Source organism: Nomia melanderi, chromosome 4 (assembly GCF_051020985.1).
Source record: "Nomia melanderi isolate GNS246 chromosome 4, iyNomMela1, whole genome shotgun sequence".
NCBI classification, from domain to species: domain Eukaryota; kingdom Metazoa; phylum Arthropoda; class Insecta; order Hymenoptera; family Halictidae; genus Nomia; species Nomia melanderi.
In genome coordinates, this window is record NC_135002.1 from 19,325,927 (window position 1) to 19,351,219 (window position 25,293).

At 34.7% G+C, this 25,293-nt stretch overlaps 1 protein-coding gene across 7 annotated transcripts in view; it reads left to right on the top strand.

The window, feature by feature from the left end:
* Ten-m (teneurin transmembrane protein Ten-m) overlaps positions 1-25,293 on the top strand; it is an 887,979-nt gene that overhangs the window by 758,713 nt on the left and 103,973 nt on the right. Inside the window, exon 2 of one of the 7 annotated variants that reach the window (XM_076367130.1) lies at positions 17,764-18,000. The exons of the other annotated variants lie outside the window; for them this stretch is intronic. The gene's annotated coding sequence lies outside the window, so the exon portion shown is untranslated. The remainder of the gene's footprint in view (positions 1-17,763; positions 18,001-25,293) is intronic. 7 annotated transcript variants of the gene reach the window in all.

Consider the following 25,293-nt stretch of genomic DNA (forward strand, 5'->3'; position numbering starts at 1 on the left):
TCTAATGGAATGCTAAAGGGTGTACAATGTACATAAGTACCATACTATACATATACCTGATTCCTTTTTTCCAGTATCGCCGCAAGCTAATTTTAAATATTATCGTAGTTTAGATCGATGTAGTCCACAGAGAGAAAAATATTTACATTTATTTCATGGATGGAGGTGAAATGTTTTGCACGTACATTTTTTTCCGTTTTCGTTACATTTTCGGTAGAAAAAATTGTTAGGAACAGCTTGTGGAAAGATGTGGATGTTTATACTAAATTACTTGTCCTTTAACATAATTTACAATCACTTTTACTCTTTTCAATCATATGTAGAAATTAATTAAATAATAATTAGGTAATTTTAATAATAATCAATTATTATATAACCATTATTGTATGATTGGTGAACAAATGAAAAGAGGGAAAGAGGAAAAACATTACTACCCTATCGGTGTCCTCAAAGATATTCGTTTACTAAATTAACGAAATTTCTATTTATAATTTCAATACAATCCATCTGGAATTTTGAGAGAATAAAATATTTATTCCACCTATGCGGTGAACACGACAAATGACGTATAAAGTATGGACATATCATTTAAATATTATATCTAGGTATTTATTTCTGTTTATTTAAATTGTCAGTGTAATAGCGAGCAGATATTTATAATGGTATGTCACGTTGTGCTATATCTTTTAACAACGAATTTTTCAACAACAAAAATTCCTCTATGATCGAAATTCAAAAATATTAAATTAGATGTATTTTGATTTAGAGAATTTCTTCTTCCTCTTACCTTTTGATGTTGCTAGGAACGAAAATCTAATAGTATCTATTAAAGGATGATTATGTCTTTGGGATCTCATAGACATATCAGTGTTATTCACCGGCTACCTAACAGGTGACTGTCAATAATATTCTCAGTTGTTAGCTGGGATTTTTTCGAATATTTTTTTTTACTGATAATAATATGTCAGTGAAATACTTAATACCTTCCTTTAATTTCAAGTATAATTTATTATTTCTTTTAATATTAAAAAAAAATACACTCCGATCGGGGTGAGTGGCAGTTAACCCATTAAAAAATCATTTCTGTCGAAAGAACATCCCTTTATTTTACTGTCACGAAAATATAGTAAAAATTGAGTTCAATGGAAAACCAATATAAACTTTTATTGTGCGTTATAACGGCCTGCTCGAGAATCATAAAATATTCTCTCACATTTTAATTCCACCACCCAACATTCGTGCTAATCATGAAAACTCTGATAAATATTTCGATAAAGATCTATTAAGCTTACAGACAGAGAAAAATATACATGATGCTCGGTGATGAAGATTTTAGAATGAAATATAACCATAGAACGACGAGAAACTAAAAAGAAGGAGGGAAAAAACGGATTTATTTCGCTATATCCATTCCCATTCCGCAGTAATGAATTAATCATTGAACCGGCGATCTGTCGGATTTGAAAAGACATTCGTCCCCTACCGTTCGGGTTTTTCTGGGTCTGCGAGGATCCTCGTCGCGATCGCGTCCAACCGAAAGCGAGATGAATCGGGGCGCACGTGAAAAATAGTCGCCATCGTAATCGCGATCCGGATCAGGAAAAGACTTTCTTTTCTTGCGACCCGTTGCTTTCATATTTCCGTAAACGGGAACAAAAACTCCGCGGGGAACCATGCAGCGTCTCCTGCTCCGAAGGAAAGACGAACGATGTTCTTAATTTCATTGGACGTGAACGACGAACGACCGCGAAAAAAAGCCACACCGGAAGTCATAAAACTGGATAAAGAATTACATGTTGTTCGATAGTGAATTCGGAAATTCTGGGCGTTATTATTCATGTGACTTACGGATAAATTATGGATTATGGATTCGAATGTGCGACACTCGCAGAAGGAAATGAAAATTTGAATAATTGATCATGCGAATTTAATGTACTTCACACGAGGTGGATGAAATTCTTAACATTCTCTTAACCCTTTGCACTCGGAAGTTTCTTACTAGAAATATTTAATATTTTTTGACAAGACAAAGGCGATATTCTTTGGAACTAACTCGAAGGGAAATCACAAGTATGATACATCGAGGAACAAAGCTGTTTTATTCCAATATTTCACATATGGAGACATTGTACAAAGTTCAACATTAAATGTCAGATTTTATAGTTTTACTTCGTCAAATCGAGTGGCGACTGAGAGTCACCTCCCGAGTGCAAAGGGTTAATTTAAGGAATTTTCGGAATTTCAATGTAGTTATTTTTATATTCGTATGCGGCATGGGAAAAATATAAGTTTCAGCAAATTTTATATGATTTTCATTGTTAAGATACGATTTACTTTCAAGCTAAAATTATTAAATAATTCACAAGTTTAATAGTAGTAAATGGTACTGATCTCGTATCACAAAGTTAACATTTTATATCATAAAAGTCGTACAATAGAAATAGAGGGGAGTATAAATAGTAATGATAGTTATCTACACCTACATATATCAATAATAATATTGCATTTTGCATGTTTTTACGGTTTCTTTCTTTTTTATGCTTTTATATCCATTTTTATTCTTATTCTCGTTTCCAATTTATTTTTCCTTTCTGTTAATTTAATTTCGTTCAGTAGATCTATCTCTTTCAATATTGCCACTTTTTGTTCTCCAATTTTATCAGTTTCACTCTTTTTTTCGTCCCATCCTTTCCGATTTTATTCTTTTTTCTTTTTCTTTGACTTTTACAATATTCAACCATTTATGTTACGTTAACACAGAAATTTAACTACAAGTATATTATAATGTAATACAAGTCACTACAACAATTGCATCGTTTGTGCTATAAATAAAATGAAATCACTGGAAATGGAAAATATATAAATAGTTTTCTGCTGTAACAACTATAATTATTCTTGAAGTAACTGTAGCTTCATCATTAACTGCTATCGAATCATCATTCAAACTGCTAATATATAATATGTAATTGAAATTACAATTACCGAATTTAGACACCCCAATAGTAATAAACACATTTGAATTTCCAAGCTTAGCTTGCCATTTTAAATGTGAAATTCCAATTATACATTTTCGACTAATCACGAATTCGACCCTTTCCCTTCGATTCTATCATGTTTATTTCTACAACAACATAACAAATACGTCGAGTATTCTGATTTTGATCCAATTCGCTTCGGTTTATTAAAAACGGTTTATTTGTTAAAACAGCATAAACAGGAATTACATTAGTCGATTAAATATCGGGTTATCATGACAACAGTGTAAATTCTACCCCAGAAGTTCATCCGAACTTTTCATTTGATCTACACAATCGTGAACGTTCGAATACCGAAAATCTGCTATCTGTTAACAAGTTTATCATTTGATTGATCCCATCGTTACTTCCGTAGGTTCGATAATGTTCAACTGATCGTGTCGATTATTGACGCGCGATGGGAGGCCGTGGTGGCATCGAGTTACAAGAAAACGAGCGAGCTTAATTAAATTTAATTAATCACGGCTGGATCGTGATGACACGAACTGCGCACCATCAAAGAATCACCTGGCCGTGAATTAATTACAGTAATCCACGCGCGGCGATGAACGCATAGATATCAAACTCGGGTACGGCTCTTGCCCGCCGATTTATGACCGCGACAGCGTGAAATGGAGTGAAAATTGAGACAAACGAACGATTGGGTTTCGCGTGCACGAAAATTGTGTCGTTGTCTCGTGTATTGTTCATTGAATGCTTGCTGGTCGCCGCTCTTTTTTCGTATACCTCTCGAAATGAATGGAAAACCGGGTCTACCGCTGTTCATTTTTATACTTATTGTATACACTAGTCCTCCGGTTTTATGTATCCGTAACGCGGATAACTGCATTTAGAGAACATAATGGAATAAAAAACGTAATGACACCACAGTCGAACTTTTACTCTCTATCTTACCTATCGGATATTTTAACAGAAAAACAAAACTAGTATTCATTTAATTGTCAACTTCGTGAAATAACATTGGAAAATTCGATGTTCCCTTTTTATCGCAATTATTGCATAATAATGAATGCACAGTGTGTGTGAAAGTAATGTGAAGCATGTTGTAATAGGTTTTCAAACTTCCTTCTCCAGGAAAATCAGGCACTTTTACAGTAACGTGAATATTCTTTTCTTTTAACACTATGAATTGATAATATAAATAATATGAATTTCACAAAATTACGGTTTTACCGTTTAAAAGTTGTTTAATTCAAATCAAACGAATAAATAAAATTTTCGTTATTCCACGAATCCGTGGGTATGAGAAATAAGCAGTTTCGTTGTTGGAATATTTAAAAAATGGTACAATAAGGATTGAAAGGAAAACAACGTAAAAGTAGTCGAAAGAGTGACTCGTGAATATCATGAATCAGAAATAAACAATAAAAGAGTGCTATACGGGAGGGTCATTTATCAAACGTCCATGTTCGTAAACCATACATAGCTAGAAAAATAAAAAGACATCGCTCGGAATCGATAAAACGAGCTCACCGTAAAAAGAAAGCTTCAATTAACACGCGAGCGAGGAGGTTCCCCTGTTATACCAGAAAGGAGGCAAAAAAGCAGCTGACTCTATAATAGTCCGTCACGTGGCAGGCGTGACAAATCGAGGCGTGAGGAATCACTGACTTCCGGCGTCTCCGACAGGAACAACGGTGTCCATTCTTCCCTATGCGGGTGATTCTGAATTTTCGTAATAGGGCCACCAGAAAAGTTATACTTTCATCGTCGCTTCGTCGTACAATAGTATCTTAATTACTGATACTATGTAATTAGTTCCATGAAAAACGATTAACTGACTTTCCTCGGACATTTATCGCTAGACGATGACGCAGAGCACTATTTTTATCGAGTGCTATTGTCAAGTAACTGTCAGTGATCAGTGCAAAGAATGATTAGATTGATAATTATTAAATTTTAATCGTACTCGTTACGGTTTTTGATAATACATTGAAACTATAATTAATTTGGAAAGGTTGACTCACTCTTTTTTGCGTGTTAGGCTTGTTTTTTACAATTCTTTTATTATCTGTTATATCTAAATATAGCGAATATTTAATTAATAATCGAATCAACGGAAAACTGGTTTTGTTTCATTTAACTTGAGACTGTTGCATTCGGTCTACTAGCATTCCTCTGAGGTTACTTTTTTTAGTTGTAAAAACAAATGAAACAAAAAATAATATGAGTCGCTATTTCCTTTATTAATATTTTTATGGGATTTTCTTATTTGAAATAATTTCTTTATCTTTTGGGGTTCATAATATTTGACCTGATCATTAGGTTATTTTCTTACGACAGACTCATTAGTAAAATATGAAACTATCTCGATGAAAGAAGAATAAAATAGTCAGACTTCAATAAATAAAAGTTAATAACTGTAGTCTTATTGTTTTCCAATAGCTGTATTATTATAAATTGAATATTATAATGTATACAAAATTCTTCTCGCGAAATAAGTGATCTCCAACTTTTGTACCAACATTTGTATCAATAAAGCTATCACATTGTTGTATGGTTAGTGTTATGGTCACTTAGCTTTCGCTCAAAGCGTCCACGTTAAGTTATGCAATTAGACACACATTTACGGTTCGTGAGTAACGTAATATTATTGACGGCTTTTTAATGAAATAAAGCGCCCGCGGCAGGAAATTGAAACATTCTCTTTTTCGGTACGTCTCTTTCTCTCGTCGTGATTTCCTCTTGTCTGGTCTTCGGGCTACACGTTTGGTTACGGAAAAATATCGTAACACCAAGTCTCGTTGCAGAAAGGATAGGATTTATAAGGCTCCTTGTTCGCTGAAAAGGTACAAATGAAGAAGGACGAGGCGGGGGCGAGCACCGGCGTTCTTACAAACTCGGATATTTTTCCCTTTTAACGTTGCCGAGAATTCGAAAGACGTAGCGCCTTTAAGCAGAAAAAAATCTGTTGATTACATTCAGTGAACAACAAGAGTTGACAATTTTTATGAGAAGAAGAACAAGTTATTACTAAACTTTCTGCTATCATAAAACATTTTTCTACTCAATCATGCAAGTGGTGTTATTGTTAAAACTTTCTTGTTAAACATAAATTTGAAACAGGCTCAAAATTTATTAAAGGTTTGTTTAAACACAAGTATCACAAAACGTAACTTAAATCACTGGAACTCACTGTTTTATTACTTTGTTATGCTAAAAATTGTAACAAACGACCAACAGATTTTAATTCTTTGTGTTTCAAATATTAATTATTCTGTTTCCATTCAATAATTAGCACTTGTTTAATAGTTCGTGTAAGCAGAACATTAATAAGTAAAAAGGCAAAAGAATCTTTTCAACGAGTATAAACTCAATTTTCTTCTCCAAAAATGACTATAAACATTTGTTTTCATACATCATATTGAATCAAATTCAAACGCCCCCAAAGGTGCACAAAAGCAAATAGAAACCTATTCTCGTTCACTTGCCAATATTCCTGAATACACTGTGTATACAGCTTTCTATTAAATTCTTTAAAAAAAGAAAGAAATCTATCAATTGAATTCTAATGAAATAACTGGATTTTATTCGATTATCCCCGTGCAGAAATAAAACTTACTTTTCCCCGTTCCATGGAATCGAGATCGCGATCGGTTAAAGGCATTTTTCCCGTGGAATTCAAAATTTCTGTGTCAGGCTGGCAGCACGGCGGCGAATCCCACGAGGCATTCAGTGCCGAATGAAAATGCAAAAATGCAGAACGGACCCTGGAGCATCGATCGTTGCGTGTGTCCGGCACAGGGACACCGCTTATGCAAATGCCTGCCGCTCTCCCCTCTTTCCACTGCGTTTCACTGCGAATTATTTGCCCGCGAAATGTGACGAATTGCGGGGCTCCCTTTGATTACGGTAATTAAACGGCCAATTAGAGAGGACGGCGGAAGAAGAAAGGACCGTTGACGAGCCACATCTCGAATGGGGGTGGGAATAAGAAGAAAAAATGAAGACTCAAAGGTTAGCGGCCGATTGAACGCAGAGGAAGCGAAACGATCTGAGACTGTTTGAACTTACAGTACAATTTCGATCGTGCAAGTATAGATTTGACGAACTATTTCAAAGCGATTTACAATATTTTCTTTGGAAATTCAGTTGAAAGATATAATTAAAGGTCTGTAAAATATAACAGCAATATTGAGATAAGATTTAAACATTTTATATATAAGTATTCATAACTTTTGTCACGAGTTCTTTTAAATATACTTATTTGTAGTATGTAATAACTAATATTCGTATGGTTACTCGCATTCTCGATTCCTGTTTGTAAATTGAAGTGATACTAATGTAAACCTGAATATATTTACAACAACGTTTATCAGTTAGTGTTTATTATAAGTATTCGTAAATAAAAATTATAGGTACTTATGGGTTATACAATGCATAAAACTTATACAAATTTTATATAAAAATGGTAGGTAACAAATGCAATGTACTGTAGAGTGGGTGTCGGTGACAGTTAACTGTTAGTAATCAATTATTACTGTTGATGTTTTCGATTACTAATAACTGAGTCTAATAAATATGAAACTATTAGATATGCAATACAAATAATTAGGTAATTATAGAAATTAGTAGAAGTGTTTGTTATTATTTTTATTCTTCAAAGGAGAGGTACGTAGTTCATAAAAGCAATAGATATTATGACGAAAACGTATACAGTGATTGTTGTAAAAATAACAATCAGATTCAGTAGAAAGTTATAAATTATACATTGATGCATTTTAGATTTTTTAATATTAGATTAATTCTACCATTTGCTACAACAGAATCACTGAATTCCCTAATTCAGTAACAAACATAAAAGAAAATAAAAATAAACATTTTGCAGGAATATTTGTATAATATAAATAAAAGAAGGAACACCAAAATTGAAAGAACAAGTGAAATAAGCTGTATTATACATGTACATTTCATGCATGTAAGATCACATGCAAAATCGGTAACAAGAAATTGTGTTTTACAGAATAAAGATTAAACTTCTAATGTAATTCGCAGCACAATGCAAATTTCAAATAACTGCGTTGAAAATTGAGACAGATAAGTGAAACTTCCTTGAAATTTTCTCCCTTCGACAACCTGAGACGCCATTTTCTACGAAATTCATTTCTGCCGTAAGAGCCACGGATAATCCGTAATAGGAACAATCTGCCCTACGTTAATCTACTTCAATTCAGGAGTAATCTCCTGAGACTTAATTGCAAATCCTGATCATAAAATTCCCTTTAATAATAGATATTACTCTTCATTTTCAGATGTTTTCGTTTACTTAAACGCAGTTAATCATCGTTCGTCCCCATAATCTCATAAAATTTAATAATTCCCTGTCTTCAGCTTCATTCCAATCTAAATCACGTTACGATTGTCATTAATAAACTACATATCTATTTTCAATTATTAATTACATAAAACTTCTATACTAAATACAAGTTTTTGCCGAGGAAAAGATACTGAGATACTATAGAGAAAAGGTAATGCCTGTAAGTTATTATATTGTTGTTACGTCAATAGTGATATTATGTCAATTCGATCTGTATTAAAAAAGTTACAAATAAGCAGTAGAGCCCGTAAAATAGAAAATTTCAGCAGAAAAATACATACTCTTATAAATTTACTTTCAACTGTTATAAATATTACATATGACATCGCTTTTCAAAATATGTAACTATTCAATGTTCAACCTATTGTAAGATTACAGTTAAAAATGAAATTCAACGGCAAATTAAACAAGAATAGCATTCATAGAACAATTAAGCATAAATCCTTCCCATAATAATCAGAAAGTATTAAACAGATCGCAGGAATGTTTCATTTAAAGAAGTAGATCGACATTCGAAAAATCTTCACCAACGGTGACCCAAAAACTAACATGCCAACAAAATGGAACCTGCCCTCTATGTTCCATAGTTGCAACGAAGTAGCCCACAAACTAAATTCAACTTCGCAAAATTGAAATAGTGGCAAAAGTCCGCCTCTCTTTGACATAGATGAAGTTATTCGAACCTGACAGATGTTCGCCATGACGGAGAAAATGGCTAGAAAGAGAAAGAACCGAAAATGGGGGGGATGAGAAACGTTGTGGGGTTAGAAGAAGCATGAAAGGAGAGAACGCGAAACAATGTACGATTCTCGCAATAAGATGCAACTGGAGATAAGCTAGGACCCCCGAAAGAGGCTTCCCAGTGAATGTCGAGTTATTATTACGAATGACAGACTTTCGTTGCCAGGTGCCTGCGGGAGATCAAAGAGATCAGCAATCGCGATGTCTAAAACGGGACGTATTATTTCCCTGAAGAACATCATCTGTTGCGCTGATATTTGCGCGTCTGGGTTCACTTTGCAGCACACATCGGCGTATATATATACGAAGCTGATACCTCGACATGTGCATCCCCTCTTTTGTAGTTTGGAAATTGGGACATCGTGTTCTGGACAAGGCACAATGCAGCAATCGATAACTGCTGACCTGTGCATGGATATTCTCACCTTTCCGAGGGATTCCCTCCTCAGCGAAATCGCCTGTCCTCGTGCGGCTTTTTAGTAGACTCTCCCATGGGATACCTCTGATGCTCAGTCTTTAGGTTAGCATGTACCAATCGGAGAATTATGTTTTCTGGAGAAGTAACATTCTTGATCAGTGTTTCCCAATATGGGGCCGTCGCCCCACAGGGGGGCAATTTGAAATTTGAACTATTACTTCATATATTTCACAATATTTACGCACGTAAACAAAATAGCAAAAATATTATAAAAATATTATAATATAATATTAAAAATTATATATATATGTTATATAGGGGAGGCATAACAATTTTAGAAAGGCTTAGTGGGGCATGGCACAAAAAAGGTTGGGAAATACTGTTCTTGATGTTCACAGGTATCTTATATACCGCTGAGTAACTACGGACGCAAACACATTTTTTGCGGTTTTCATAACATCGATATACGTATTTATTTAGACAAAGCTTGACATATGTTTGTTTTCATTGAAAATTAAGAGGTTATCATTCAAACATATCTGAAAAGAAAAAAATTACCTGCTAGGGTTGCGTTTAAAATTATGGAATAGTGGTAAATTATGATCCTCTTTTTCGTAACGTTATTTCTGATATTTTAACATTTCTTCTTCACTTTTATAATAGTAAATAATCTTTTAGAAACGTTATCAATTAAGATATTTAATACACTATTTGAAATTTCTTTCAAAGTAATACAAATTCGGAACTCTATCTCGGAAATAATTTTCATGTCGTATCCAGTATATAAAATTTAATTAGAACCTGTTAACTATTAAATATGAACTGTTTACTTATGGAATCGCATTACAAGTTACATTCATTTAGGTAGAATTGTAGGTAACAAAGCACTAGTGTTCAACATTTGCCTAAGAAACTGGGCGTTTTACGGTCGTCTAATTAAATCATCCAAATAGTTTACTTTCACCGTAATCTTTGATTCTAAGTTTCAGAATATCTTCAAATCTTACATTAAATAATATGTTAATCATTATATTTGATTACCTCATACGTATATCACAGACTCGATTCATTAGAACTAATCAGCGTACAAAAATATCAAATACTGGGTTAACACAGAATATTGAACAAACAAATGAAGGAACCTGTCACAGGTTTATACTTTTTCACTGCTTTTCAAATACGGGTCTGACAGAACATTTGTATTCCTTTTTTAAATGCTTTTGGATGATGGCCTTGCATGACATTTAACAACCTTTAGCTTGCAATACAATGAAAATATGTCAAGCTTTTTCAGACCAAATATATTAGTTCCGTGAAAAGTGCAAAAATGTGTCTAACAGTACAAATGTATTTCGTATGAACATATACTGTGCATTTAGAATTATTCAAGTAAGAAACCGTAAAATTCGAAGAAACTAAATATCGTAGTACAACGTTTTACACTTAATTTATTGTATATAGCTTTGACAAGAATACAATTTCCTTTAAAAAAAAATCAAATAAGCAGATAAAGTTCAATTTGATTCTGCTTATATATGTTAATGAACATATTCGGAAATAATGTGCAAGGACAAATTTCGGTTATAATGTAGAAACAAATTAGAATGATGGAAATCTTAATCTTGTTATCTCAGAGTCTAGATAATGTTAAAAAGTGGTCTCGTGCTGTTTTGGAATTTACGACTTCTATGGATGAAAGTCACTTACGCCCCCCTCTAAAATCCAAACCTAATTATTCAATTCTTATCCAATAAAACAGAAACTAATAAACAGAGCGAAACATTCGAATCGAAATGTACTTAATTTCCACTCGTAGTTCGCTACAGCATCAACGAAAAACGTGTAACAATTTCGAGTGCTTGGAAATAGCAGTCACGTGTGCCAAAGAATCGGGGCAGACAAATTATAGGAAAAGCATAGAGGAAAGGTCTGGATCTGTTAGTTTAGGTCCCGGTCCCCCGAAGAAACACGACACCGCGTTCAAGCACTCGAACCATTAGCTATTTACGGAAACAGCGCTGCAAATGGGCCGTTCGACGATTTTCGTTCCGTTCATCGTGAAGGAACGGGACGAAAGAAGTATAAAGGGTTTTTTTCCGCCGCCGAGCGGAATATCGACCGTAGGTAAAAGGGTTGTAGCTTCTTTTATTTCGGGAGTGGCGTGCGTCGACCGAGCGTGTCCCGCGACTTGGAAAATCGTACGTAACGATAGGCGCGAAGAACTAGAACGGCTTTGCCCCCTTCTCGAGGTTACCATTTTTTTTTCTCTCTTTGTCTACCTCTCTTTCTCTGTCTTCCCTCTCGACCCTTTTTGCCGCCCCGCGGTTGTCAAAGGGAAAGGCGGTTGTTGCATAGTGACATGATGAAACGATGCCAGTCCTTAAACTATTTTTCTTACCGCAGCTGGAATCGTTGGAGTAATTAGCGCCGAGTACGAACTTCCTGGAATGAAGAATCTTGATGAGAGTCAAATGGTTGGAACAAGCGGGGAAACCTTTCGAAATGCGTGTGGCCTTATAAGACTGAAATCTGGCGGCGCGACATTTAAGGAAATATTTTACGTTACTTCGTTGCTTCCGACAGTGTGTTGGGAGAAATTGTAAGCTGTTTAAAGGATCTCGGTGGGTTTCGAAAAATCTTCTCTCCTCTTGGATATTCTTACAGTGCATCTCGAGATTGTAGCCTCAATGGGATTTAAATGAATCCGAGAAAATGACAATGATACGTGGATACTTGCAGACTTTTAAATAGAACAATGCGGCTATATAAATAGCTCTTAGAAGAGATTTCATGGAATTTATTGCTGTATCAAATTGATCTGTGCATAAATTCAAAGGTTTACAAGCAAAATCTTTTGGTGGTAGATCTTGACTGAAACGAGTGAGTTGTTACTGTTCACTGTAAACGACGTTGATCGCAAAATATTCGAGGAGAGTGGTGATCAATTGTAACATAACGCTGAAATATGTGAAGTGAGAATGAGTGATTTTGAAGAATGACAAAATATCTATTGAGAATCTGCAAAGAAAACAGGTTTCCTTTAAATTATATAAAAAGCTTTCAAGTTCTAACGGAAATTTGTTACTTATACAGCAATGAATTTAGAAAATTATTATGTAGTGTATTGAACTCAAAGGCGTAACATTTACTTCAATAATTTACATCTCTAAGAGTCGAAAAACGAATAAATTGTTTTTCCTATGACAAAAATACTTAAAACCCACAAATAAAAAGACAACAGAGCAACGCGACAATACCTATCAATAATTATTCCGAGTATCTATAAAGAATCCCGGCTTTCACATTAAATATCAAAAAACAATGACAAATCTACAATATTTAAATGCAAGACAAATTTAAATAAATTATAACGTTCACATTCGCATAAAAATAAACATTAAATCTGAAAAGGGTACTTGCGAACTCATCGAAAAGACTTCGAAACTAACAAACAAAAAGCCTTTCACAATGTACGTTAGTTTAGTTCCATCGTGCAAAATCAATGTTCAAAACGTTCAACATTCGATACCGAAAATCTGTAAAACGTTAACAGTTATACGCGAAATCCATTGCCTCGTCGTCAAACCGGGGGGGTGGGGAATGGTCCCCACATTATTCCGTGGTATTCTACGCGCGTCGTTCCACTGACATAAATTCATAACGAGCGACTATAATGGAAGTTGCGTAGCCGCGTATCCGAGGAGCATCAGCCCTCTCCATTGTAAGCGACCAATTAAACGTGTGTAACTGGATTGTCGCAATCGTCCACGCGAAAGCCTTTCCCAACACGTGATTCCCGCGCGTGTACGCGTTCAGATAGTTATCGATCGGGCAACCTCTCTTTTCCTCGTGCCGGAGGACTCATAAATTTTTCAGGAGTCGGAGTGCTCCGATCGCGTGGGCTAATCTCGCAAGCAGATGCTACGCAATGCCTCGCAAAACCGATTACCGGCAGAGTGGATCGGTGTATGTTGCGCGGTAAAGAGGCCCGTCGAGGATGAAAATGGCACTTTTAAATCCATCAAACTGCCTATAAATCGGATACAGATAAAACGGCCGGAGTCTCGCAGCAGCGGGCCGGGATACGTTGCTTTATTACCCGAAAGGACACTTGGGTACCGTAACTAAACGGATTTCTGTCTTTTCCCGGGGATCATCCTCATTGTCGGGATCTCTTCGGCCGGATTAAGCATGCTGTCCATCTACCTACGTGCGTGACCTAAATACATAGTCGGTGATATTTTTTCAAAATCGCCCGAGGACCTTTTGGTCTTTCCTCCGGCATTGTGCTTAATCTTTGTTCGATCGCCCTTGGAGTGAGAGCTGCACGTGCGTGATTCAGCGGGGGTTGCAAGATGATTTAGATATTAAATGGTAGTTAGCAGCTTCGAAATTGCAAGAGAGTTTAGATGTCTACAGTTCTGTAATGTTAATGTATGTAGATTGTAGATGGCTATATGCCTATACGTCGTCAGACAGTGTTTCTTACAATGTAAACCATAATCAAGCTCATTAATGTTATACATGCATGATCTTTTTATACTTGTACAATGTATCCTTTAATGTAAAATGCACATTTTACTATGTCATTTCAGAATCATTCTTCATTGATTCAATATATTTTACTGTATACCAACCTTTCATCTTCTCTACTACATTTTAAAATCAATGTTTCCTTTCGATGAACTCGTTCTTAATAGTAAGAACGAATTATATGTAATTCTTTCTTATTTTTGAAGTGTGTACTGTACTTGAAATCGTCACAGGTTTGTTCAACTTATCGTATTCATAGCAATAGGTTTAATAATTTTAACACTAGGTGTCGCTTGAATTAAGTATCTAATAGCCTGAAACATTTACACTTGAAATAGCATTTTACCTGTATCATACTTGTAAGTTACTACGTTTGTATACAGCATTTTCTTTACTTATTAAACAACTGGATTGAAACACCTGGTATAATTGGGCTACACTAGCAGTCTTCCTGTGAGATTATTCACTGTAGGATCGTTCGCTTGCATACGTTACTTGTCAATAAGCCTCGTTTAAACAGTTACGTGCTTTCCGTGCGGCTTGTCGTCGAATTAACGTCGATTAGTATACCCATTAGAGGAACGTTGAACCGTCGTGACCACGAGGAGATGTAGGCGCAAAACCGGAGCCGAATTTCAATCGGACGTCCACCTATGACAAGACCGCAGATATTATGCGTGTATTACACAATATACACGATTGTCCAGAATTCATCTAAAATTCATTATAGTAAAAAGTTTAGTTACATCTATTCCATGAAAATTTTATCGAACGAAGCATTGGTTGTTTTATTCTAATTCCTTTGCAATAAAACCTCTTACGTGTACGAATTTCGCGTGAAACTCCCCATTTTAATACTGGTTCAGCTTATATGAACTTAGTTCCCTGCTTGTATCATTTTCTTATGGAAAATCTTACTTTCATAGTTATTTTTCAACGATTTTTTAATCGCGTTACAGAAGGTCCTACTGTAAATTACTTTGTACCCGTTTATGTATGAGTGATCAGCCGTATAATATTTGCAGTTTACGATCAACAATAGAAATATTCGATAATTAAATTTTCATTGGTATATTGCTACTAGAAATTTTATATAACCTATGTATTCAAATGATATTTCATACCTTTCGTTTTACATCAATACATTTATTGATCAATTGCAGGTTTTCCCTGATAATGTACACTTTTCTCACGTTTGCGTTTTTACTAGCTCCTTATGGTCTCACTTGTATCTTTGTTATTTCTCTATAATACCCAACACTGAAGTAGGTGTATAAAGAAAAAAAATCACGATGAGTAAAAGTAGCAAAATAAATGCGAGCTCTTATGAATGACTTATTCAAACGCAAAGCATAGCTTCTCGCACTCTATCATTTGAAAGCTCACATTCTCGCTTACAAAATTTCACGTTAATCCTTTCATCTCTGAATATACATTTTTTTCCCTAAATCAGAGAGAGGACCAAAAACAACTGCTTTCTAGTGAAACTGAAACTTTTCAATGAAAGAAATAAGATAAGCACTAATAATAATAATGAGTTGCAATTAAGCTGTCCGCCATAAGCAAAGATCCCCGTGTGGTAGAATTTTCCTTTATCTTTATCACTAACCGCACCTGAAACGGATCAAAAGACCATAAAATTTAAAATTCTAGGTGTTTTTCTTTTATGTAACATTAATATCAATTCCTATATTGTCCGATTACTCAGTTTTTCAATTCTTGCCTTTCCTTGTGTTTCTGTCTTTACTACAAAACATTTATCATCTAACTTGTTTATCTTTATTTTACAGACAGTTGTTTGCTTGGTTACGGCAGGAAAAGTGTCGGTACGGTTAGTGTTAAGGTGTTTCCTAGCTTTCCGGTAATTTAACACTAGAATTACCGATCACTTGAATCGACTTTTACAAATTTCTTTATAAAAACTATAAACGTGCGTTTATTGAGATTTCAATTGAGTTGCATTTCAGTTTTGCTATTACTGAATTAGTTCCGTTAATCATTTTTCGTAGAAGTATCTGTACCTTTTCAGTAATTGTAAAAGAGGGAATCAGAAATAAGTCATTCTGGCACATTAATTGACCCATTCCTAAATTCTTTTTCCCCAATTATTAAAAAGGTAACAGATGCTTCTCTGCAAAATTACTAAAGAAATTGGTTTAGTAATACGCAAGCTGAAACTTAAGTAAACTGAAATCTCGATAGTTACATTCTTAGAGTCCCTATAGAAGAATTTGAAAATGTCAATTTGACTGCTCAGTAGTTCTAGTGTTAAAATGTTTATGGCACCAATGTATATTATTCGGGACTAAGAGGTTAAAGAGATTGACTTTTGAATTTCGTCTAGATCAATTAACATGTGAAGCATACGAGAGAAAGAGGATAGACACGACATGATAAACTGACGCATGTCCATGTGACCAATCAGACAAGTGCTCGTGTTCATACTTATTTTCTTACTCGCTTGCTCAGCGCTATCTCTCTTCATCCCTGGCTGTGCAGTAGCTGGCGAATGAAAGAAAAGATGAAATCATTTCTATTGCTCCCTGGCGTCTTGCCGCCTTTGTTGTGTCACGCAATGTTACAGAGCGAGAACTGTAGTGTAAAATTTTTACGTAGTGGATCATTCAATATTCAGTGGTTTGCGCATTTGAGTTGATTATACATCGACCTTCTCTCGGTGCCATTAGGAAAAGATGTAAGGAGAAATGAATAGCGCAAAATAAAATAGTACAATCATCGAATCATATACTGTTGGAAATGTAACGATTTGACTCATTTAAAGATTACGTTACTTTTGAAAGTAAAAAGTTTGCTTTATAATACTTAGGTATTTTAAAAGAAAATTTAAATAATATCATTCGTTTTCTTTTTAAATACTTAAACGTCTATCTACGTTTACTCTGTAAATTAAGTATTGATAATACAGCAATAATACTTCATTTCGGCTTGAAAGACAAAAATAATATGCATATTTACGTATTAACCGTAAAGTATCTTATAAACTAATTTTTTTACTATTTTACTTCAATATTTTTTTATATAGAATAATACGAAAATACAATCTACATGAATAAAAATTCAACTTTTGACTAAGTAGATAATAAAACTGTTAAATCCATATACATTGTTTCATTTACAAAAAAAAATATGATTCTACATAGACGTAGTACTCTTTGAGTTCATCGTTGTCCTGCAATATATTTTTACAAACTGAAACGAAGCTACAACTTGTAACAGTTGCATAGACCAACCTGTATTCTAACAGATAATATCTAGACAATATCTTTAATTCTTATATACGTGTAAATTATATACAGTTATAAAGAAAATGGTATAACAAATTGTTCATAATAAACTGGAATTTTTCAAACAAAGTTCCTTTTTTCATCGATTGCATTTGGTGCGTAGTTTTCTGGTTCGCTCACGAGACATATAGAAAATAGCTGTGCGTACCTAAGAGATTCATCAGTTTCCCTAGAAAATAAAACTGGCAGCTATTGTAGAGTCATTCGTTGCAGAGTTGTTTTCTGCTTTACGACTAGTGAGGAGTGTTCTATTCTCGCGAGTAAAGCCCTCACACCGGCACATAGCATTACTTTCACGAAAGATCGTTCCTTTCGAATGCTGCGAAAGAAGATTTAGGTAGGGGGAACTCAAATATTTAATTGTATCTTGTTTCTTATTGTCCGCTGGGATCACCCCTCTGTGTACCCGCGCAGCTAGACGAAGTCCTGGCAGTTGGAGGGACGAGAAAGAAGGCAAACAAGACCGTGACACTTTCAAAACAAGGGGAATTGCTGCTCTCCGACTCGCGATTACTTTATTCGTGGACTCTTCAAACAGAGCTTGATGGGATGCCATTGTGGTTAAGCACTTGTCACGCTTTCAGCGACTCATGATGTTCGGCGCAGCTTTCGGACGAATTCTCTTCTGATGGATAATCGAATGAGCTCAAAGTTTGTATAATTGTGATAATGTATTTGCACCTGTGGTTATAGCACATAATCAATCACAAAATACTAGGTAAACTTTTCCAGCACTTGGAGTATTATGAAACATTCGTACAAACGTTCGGAATAAATATAGTATTAGTATATTTTGAAAAAATAATATTTAAAATAGAAAAGTTTGCGTAGTACGATGGAATGATTACGATAAATTTATTTTGAATTAATTATTACCTAATTTCGGCTTCAACTTTCTGATAACTTGGAATGATAATTATTATATTTATAAAAAATATTATATATTATATTTCATAAAAATTTTATAAAATAATAGTTTTTTAATGAATAAAGAAGTTATATCCGTAAGAAAGTTTTAGAAAAGCGTGTTTTATTATACATTTTCATAGAGCGATATTTCAAGAATATTATAATGCCAATTAAGTGGGAAAGTTGAGAGAATCCACGAGGTTATATTTTGAACTAAAACTGTCAGATTATTTGCCAACTTGACTGAAACTTTACATATATCTAAATTGTACACAATGAAATTCCTTATCAAAGTCCTTTTTTAATTTGTGTTCCAATTGTTTATTTCAGTACTTCCTTATTTTTGAAAATGTTGAATTAATCGCGTCAGATACTTTTAAATATGTTTAATCAAACTGAATTTGATTTTTCATTTCGAATACAATTTACAGCCAGTTTTAAATTTATTGTATAATATTCTAAAACTGAAAACAGTATTTTAAGCACAATTCTTTTATAAGAATTGAGTATTTACTTCATAATATTGTATTAATGTATAACAAAAAAATAATGTCGAAAATAATATTTCGAACTATTATCCTTTTAACTGCAAAACTGAACCTAACACTTTCAATCGAAAATATATACAGAAGTAAATATAATGTTAACACGTTCAAATCGAATAACTATAGTTCATTCAATTAAACGTTGATTATTTAAAAACATTTTTATATTATAAGTAATACCAAATAATGCGGTGACATTCAGCTAGATGAACATGTAATAATAATAATAATGCAATTCAATGAAGTGATTTGATATTATATTTTTTCCATTTTGTGTATTTTGTTCTATGAAATCGTGCGGCGTTCTACGCGTTAAACGCATCCAATAAACATTTGCCGTTCGCATAGTATCATCTCGTTCACAAAATCTCATTCGTATGTGATTCTTCCTTATATTTGTCAAACAAAGTCTCATCATTTCTTGTCCTGCGCACTGTTTCATTCCCTCTGAGGTAAAAAGTTAAAGAGAGCTCATAAGTCGACGGCGCCTGTTAAAAAGAAAAGGAATGACAAAAAGAAAAGAATCACCGTTCGTTCTTACCGCGGCACCTGTTGAATACGCGTCCATGTATCTACCTGTTTCCCCTCGTCTTCCCATCGTCGATTACTTGATCGTGATGCTCGTGCTAGTGGTGGGATCAAGTTCATCGCGAGCCGTATCAAAATCTAACGGCACAAGTTCGAATCCTTGATACGTGTATTCAAGACAAAAATATATTTTGTCCATAAAATGTCACTTTTATAGATTACTAACGTACGTAAATATGCAAAACACGTTAAGCAAGGAATTTCTATGACATCTAATATAATTTTAGTATTAATAAAATCCCTATTCGTAAGGTACAAAATATATGAAACGCTAGAAATGAGCTATTCTGAATTTTTCATGAATTATTTAAGATTAATTATTTAAGGGTGTTCAGGATATATGTTGGAAGCAGGTTATTTATGTGAAATAATAACACAAGAGCTTAGTGAAAAAGGAGAGGTAACTTATATACTTATATATATATTTAGACAATGTTGACAGAAATATACCAGAACTTTCTACGTCCTATTCCATCGACTGTTCAACGTCGAACTGCTGGAAAGAAAGCAGTCTTCAATATTTATATTCTAAAAACTACAATCGTCAACCTTTTCAGGTACGCTTGATCTTCAACATGATCAGGACGGACTTGGAAATCCTGAGTTTTTTCCTGGTCGCAACTGTAAAGGCGACACCCTGATATTTTTGCATGCGGAGTTTTCTATGAGTAACTGTTTTACTTCAACAAAGAGGAATCGAATTAAGTTATAATACAAACTTGATAGAGATTAAGTACCATTTTTCCTCTATGTTTGACCAAACTACGGAAATGTTTACATCGACCTATAAATAAATTACTTCGCACGAGTACCCCTTTAATTAGGTCATAACATAATTTATACACGTTCGGCACGTGTATACTTGATGTCACTTATAAATTCAGTTTCAAATCTCATATAAACTGCCATAAACAGCTGGATGATATGTAGCACTCAATAGTCCCATAAATTGGCCCATTCATTTTTATGGGGTCGCATCAAATCCAATGAGGCGAATCTCAGACATTAAATCGAGCGGTTTTCGCGAATACATATTGAACTTTCACCCATTGCTCGTATGCGGCTGCACGTGGACCCGCTATGTGGCACCAACGGCTCCCAAGTTTGCATGCCGATTTGACAAACGGTTAACATGTCGTCACATTTGGAGAAGAGCGAAAGTTAAGAGACAATCCGGCCGACAGTTCGATCGATATTTAATGCAAGAGAATGCCGATGCAACGAAAGCTATCGCCCCATTTATCCTCGTTCCAGCGGCCATCAAGGTCAGTCGTGATCCTGCCACGTCATATATCATCGTTACGAGCTAACCGGAATACCAGTTAAGGGTTAAAAGCTGCCTTTATCAATCCCGGCCGAGCCCCCGGGTCTTTCTCATACATCTATCGTCTCGCCCGGCCCGGACGTGCATTTCCATTAATCCTCCACTGTTATAGCCAGACTTTAAAAGCTTGACGTTAGAGGATCACTGTCTTAACCAGATATTTTCGTAGAAAAGAAATGATCCCGGGGCGTGTTGGATGATTGAGAAGGCCAGGCGCCGCGAAGGGAAAACGTGAACGTGTGAAACTGACTGCACGGGACTGTCTTGTGTACTTCGTTTTATAAAGTTCGATGCATTTGTTTTTGCTACCATGTGTCACCTACCGGTAAAACTTGTTAACACATTGTACGCCGGACAAATTTCAGATACTAGAAGCGTGAGCATCGGTGGTTATATTGATATATTTTTTACACTAGAACTGCCAAGTATTTAATACAATTAATATTTAATCCCTATAAAAATTGTAACAATAGATTATTTTCAGTTTCTTCAGACATCCATTGTAGTATTCAGGTGAAACTATTTATGTTCAAAATCATTTCGAATATTCAATGCTTTTAAGATATCGATGGTTGCGAAACAAACAAATCGAAACCGGTCGTTTTGACTGTTACAGTAGTTCTAGTGTTAAACATTAATCAAACCGAAGTTTCTAACTTACGAAAAAGAATAAGGTATTCGATTTTGTAATTTTAATTTAGATTTGTGTCATACGTATCTAAAATGTTACATTTACGTAGGACTAGCAATTAAACGATAGACTAAAAATCCCGCATTATAGTAGGGCCTGCGCGCAATCTGTTAACAGGTTTTAACCAAATTGAATTACAATTCAGTTCGTTCAATTAAACGGCGATTATTTGAAAACATTTGTATATTATAAACAATGTCACCTTATGCGGCGACATTGAGCAAGGTAAACGTGCAATAATAATAACGCGATTCAATCAAATGATTTAATATTATATCTTTTCCATTTTGTGTATTTTGTTCTATGAAATCGCTCAGCGTTCAACGTGTTAATCGTTCATTTAACACTAGAGTGTCAACGTTACAATTACTACATAAGTTACTTAAAATACTGAACAGCTCTAACATTAAGAAGGAGATATCCTAGAGAAAAATTCTTTGCAATCAGAAAGATTAAACGAGCTTTCAAGTAACTGAGTAAACTGAAAAGGCAATGAGGGAATTTGTACGATTCATCGTACTTAGTCCTCTTCTTTCGATTGAGACATACGTGAATCGCTTTGGTAGATATACTTACCTAGTCCATGAATGACTTCGCACATACACACTAACAGTCCGAAGGTTAAAATCACTTGCACAGAAGAAAACTTGGAATTTTCTCCAGAAAATTACGAATTGATGTTTGAACTTTCATATGAATATTTCAACCACGCACACACGATTCTAGTAAAACGATGAAATTACAGTGATTAATCTATACTTAAATAAAATCATCACTTGAGAATATTTTATACGTTTTCCATTTTATTTTCCAAAATTCAATTTTAATTTTGATCAAATATAAGTCGAACACTAATACTTTATCTTTATAAATTAGTATATAATTATATATTTATATATCATTATAAATATATATATATATAAACAATATATTTTCCCATGTACCGTTATTTATTTAACAAACAAAGTTTCGTAAAAATGACTGATTATCTCATTTTAAAAACAGTTGGTCAAAAGCTTAATAATTTCAATAAAAATACCGTCTCACCTGATCGAAATTATTCTAAACTGTATTTAAATAAAAACCGAATTCAAATGGTTCACGTGATAATGCGTTAATAATTTCCGTTGAATATACGACCTGATTCCATCAATTAACTCTCAGTGACTACCACAAATGCGTGATCTCGAGGATCTGTTTATCACTCGAACGTGAAACGTTCGACAGATTAATGGAGAAGGAAAACTCTTGATTGAAGAAAGGTCAGAGTGCGATAATTCGTGGGTCGAAGCAGCATCTAGCTCGACTCGACCTCAGTAGAGGATCGAAGAGGGTGTTCAGTGCTGCGGTGCTTCAACACTCCTTTGTCTCCCGTCTGGTTTTCGGGTTCGCCTTCTCTCGCGTTCCGCGAGTGATCTCAAGATCGTCGAACCGACCGGCACACAATGCACCTGCACGCGAAAGCAACGAGCTCCGAAAGCATCTCGAGGGCCGATGTAGCAGGTGACCGCGAGCACGTACATAACTTATCCCCCTTAAAGTGGTTTGTGGCTGCGCAACACCGGGAATAAAGGATACCGCGCGCAGTTGTTGCGGTCGAGCACACGTAAATCAAAATTACTTACAGGGTTAATTAGATTTTCGAGGAGTTTAGGTGCTCGCTATTTCTATTATCTTTCGTGGCATCTAATTTTTCCTTTTCCTTTTCAGTTTTCCACTATGATAGGAATTTCTAGATAATTTCTATGAAATTTCCACTGTGATAGCAGTGTTTAAATAATTCGTTTATATTCAGGGCACCGGTCGTGAAGTCAGTTTCAAAATATCCTACATCTTTAGTTGTTTAGTTTCTTGAGAATAATTTTGTTCGTTGAGCACAAGGTTGTATTCGCGATACAAATTCGATAGATATATAATCTGCTTCGAAATAATAATTGAATGCTGTATGACTCGGTCTCCAAGTTTTCAAAGTATTCTTGAATATATATAAACAAAATAATTGAAAAGGAAACAGAAGTTTTATGATAGTCTTTAAGGGACACATGGTCAAGAATAGCGGTATACATTACAAAGCACCGAAAATATAAAGAAAGAATATCAAAATATACAAAAATTACCAAAAATTTGAATATCATCAAAATTTCCGTGGCACGGAACATGTTAATGTAAACTAGCAGTCATACCTTTTTTAAATAAAATTAAGTTACCCGAAAAATGATTATATCATTGTCTAACAGTATTATTTTACGCTCTTCTCTTCCCCTATTAATTTGGATAGCGAAAACTCTACTGTATGTTATACACTTTGGTGTATAATGTATATTCTCGTCCCGTAAATAAATTTAAGAATTTTCACTTAAAATTTCATTTTCATTCATATAGTTGTAGATGGTTTTATTCAGTCTTTTTTAAATAATTTTGTATATTTGTCTCGGTATGATTTTTATTTCAGAATCACTAACCCTGCAAATATTTAAAACGTGTTACCCCATTAAAACGTGCATCTTAAATCATTTATTATCTACAGTATTTCAAACAAAATACGAGTAACTTCGAGAAAGACTTAAATTTTCCTCATTTAACAAAACCGTTGAAAACACAAAACTACTGAATACCAACCACGTGGCTGAAAGTCATTATTACACAGGTCATAAACAATAAGCAGATTAGTGAATAGTACAGTAAATCCTTTTACAACTCTGCCCACAATAAATCCTATAACCCAGTTACTGAATCACTTTACAGAACAACGGAAAGAAAACAAAAGAAATATTTTCTTCGTTTTCCGTGCGACTTTTCGTTCCCGGAAGTGACGGCCATTGTTTCCAGACACCTCACGCTTCCCCAGTGAGTCACGAGTTGTATTATTCAAAACCGAACGGTCGACTATTCGCGCGGAGTATTTAAAGGATCGCCGATATTATTTTCTCATGGTCGTGGATCGGATACCTCTTTGTAAGAATCGACCCTCCCACGAATGACTCGAGCCTGCGGCGAAGGTCATTACCAGCAGGTAGAATGATGGATACACCCCGACGAATTATCATGATCGTTGTGGAACCTCGCCTCGAGATCGCCTAATCGATTCGCGTAACAATCTAATCCGTGCCACAATGACTCATGCGGGCCAATAATTACAGGCCTAAAAGGAATCATTAGTTCGCGGTAAATTGCGTGGATTGAGAAGCGGCGAGGCATTCCATCGGAATTACCTCGGGTTTCACATGATTTCGGCTGACCTTTGCTTGTTAGAACGGATGCAGACCTTCCACGTTAACTCTCGAGAGTGCAGTGGTAGTTCGGAGATGATTTAACTCTGTTGTTCCTCCAGACTCACACGTCTAGAATTAATGACCGAATCGAACAATGACGGATGAAAGTATTCGCGTATAAAAAAACATCTGACCAAGCTGTTCCAATTTTGATTTTCATTTCATGGATTTCGTTTAATATTCGCATTGGTGGTTTACGTGAATAAATGTGTAAACGTGAAATTTATATTTCATAATCATTAAAAATTTCAATACTTTGAATGGGCAGAGGCATTCATAAATATTTTCGAATTTATAAATACGCAATAAACGACATTGTATAAGCCTTCATGATTCCTACATTGACGAGTGAATTTTATTTCAATACTTACAATATTTCAATACCCCTTTTTATCTAGAAATATACAGTAGTAGCCAATAAAATTGGCCCACTGTATGCATTTGTAATCTACATTCCCATAAAGTGAACAGCATTTTGAAGTTCAGAAGAAGTACATTTACCTTGAACACAAATTTACTTTGCACAACCGTTGATTCATTATCATAAATTATATTTTTTTTAACATAAATCAAACCTTTATAGACAACTATTATCCATGCTCGAGTTACAGTAAA